Here is a 1980-nt window from a genome sequence, read left to right as displayed (position 1 = left end):
AATAGCATTAATGAATTAAAAAATTAATGCATTTTTCAAAACTCTGACATGCATATACTATGCGGCGGAGTTGACTTGCCTCTATGCTCCTTGCACTGAATAGGTCAGGTAGATCGGAGAAATAGTCATTTAGTTTACAGCACAGGTCGTCAGAAAAATCTATTTTAAGCGTTAAAACATTGGAAGATATGCTTGCAAATATGCTCAAAAAACAACAAAATTTAAGTACAGTTACATGTTTTGTTTTTTATTCAGTTTATTTCAAGTCTTTGCTTACAAAACCATCGATGTTTTCGATAGTCAAAAAACATCGATACTATAGTTTTCCAGCTCTACTACAGAACAACCGCATTAGTGTCATGAAATGTATCCTGCAGGGAAATCATGAACTAGTGAATCAAATTTCTAGTTCCGTACTAGATCTGTATTGCCAAAAACCCAGTCCGATAGTAGCTAGATCCTCGCCAGTCAGTCAGCGAAACGTGGTACTTTTAAAACACTATTTCGTTTAACTTTTTTTATTAGAAATCTATATCTAAGGTGTCGAATTTAGAACTAGTTCGGAAATATATAAAAGGATGCAGAACGAACTAGATCGTATCTGTCAAATTTAGAACTAGTTTGGAACTATCGAAAAAGGGATGCAGCGGGGGCTTGTTTACTTTACATAAATATGTGTTTAGCAGCTTTTTCGTTCAAATACGCTTCCATTCTGCACTTCCCAGAAGCTTATTCGTAGCTTGGTAATACAAAAAAAAAATTGTGTTAAAATTTTAACATCTTGGGACCTTCTGGAATCTATCCAATAACAGCAAGCACCTCTGCAAACTCTGCTACAGCCAAAGGTATGCAAGCGTACATTTCTTACAATCATTCAAACAAATTTAATTTCAAATTAAAAACACATTTCTTCGAAAATAATTTAGAATCGCACACACGGAAGAACCAAAAAGATTGAAAAAATCCTAGGACATCGCCATGTTAAATTTTCCAGTTGTTTGCATGCAAAAGCGATTTATCGCGAACCAGTACTAGAACTAGAGATTTTCTCCACAAGGTAAAGACTTATCTAGTGCCCCTCGTATCAAAGCTTCGTTTACACATTGAGCATTATGGTCTTCCTTAAACTCGGTGTAATTTTTCTTTTTTGTTGATGGCGGCGTGATAAGAAGACCGAAAGATCTTGCTGATGAAGAAGAATCAGCAAGTGAAGAGCAATTCAAAGCTTCGGAGAGCAAACCTATGGTACATTTGTATACATATGTATGTATGTTTGTCTGTGCATTTATGTACAAACAAATTTAATTTTCCGGTTCCCTCGCGATCACTTGTTCGTCGGCTTAGTTTACCAATTTAATTCGCTAACAATACAACATCAGCGTCATTTCATTGATATTGCAATTTGTTATCAAAATAAAACAAGAAAAAAAGAGATAAATAAAAAAAAAAATGAACTCAATTACATGATAGTGTCTATGTATTTCCTAGTGAGAGGTTATTTCAGTTGTTGCTTGTTCGCAAAACTCGCTTCAGATATATTCGTGAAATGCCAACAGTCAGACGTTTGTGGCTCTTGCGCGCGAATCTATATATTCGTTCACATCTTCAGCTCAGCATCCAAGAAAACCGGGAATGTTATATTTAAACAGCTTTAAATTTGTTCGGTAAAAAGATATTTCGTAAAGTTAAACAAGTTTTCTTGTTCTATATGCATCAAAATAATTGTGTCTACGAAAACGTGTCATTTCGAGTATTCACCTATCAACACAACACAAAGCGGCGTTCATTGTGCATGCTTTATTTGTTCAACTGCTTCGAATAAATGTTAGTGCTTGTTTATGAACTTATGCTTGCATATCAATTAAAATATGATGTTGAGAAAAGTGAGAACACGCAGAAACTAATTTAAACTTGTTGAAGCCTCGAATTAATATTTCTTGTGGGATCACGCCAGCTAAGTCGCTAAGTAACGGATGAGAA

General features: G+C 34.9%; 1 protein-coding gene across 5 annotated transcripts in view; it reads left to right on the top strand.

Annotated features, from left to right (window-relative positions):
• The window catches only part of LOC118737593 (zinc transporter ZIP13 homolog), a 21023-nt gene that overhangs the window by 9214 nt on the left and 9829 nt on the right, over positions 1-1980 (top strand). The window contains exon 1 of one of the 5 annotated variants that reach the window (XM_036468197.1): positions 1639-1664. The exons of the other annotated variants lie outside the window; for them this stretch is intronic. The gene's annotated coding sequence lies outside the window, so the exon portion shown is untranslated. Of the gene's footprint in view, positions 1-1638; positions 1665-1980 lie in introns of those variants that run through there. 5 annotated transcript variants of the gene reach the window in all.

This window comes from Rhagoletis pomonella, unplaced genomic scaffold, assembly GCF_013731165.1.
Source record: "Rhagoletis pomonella isolate Grant_MI unplaced genomic scaffold, Rhpom_1.0 Rhpom_scaffold_00004, whole genome shotgun sequence".
NCBI classification, from domain to species: Eukaryota; Metazoa; Arthropoda; class Insecta; order Diptera; family Tephritidae; genus Rhagoletis; species Rhagoletis pomonella.
This window is presented reverse-complemented; position numbering and strand designations above follow the sequence as displayed.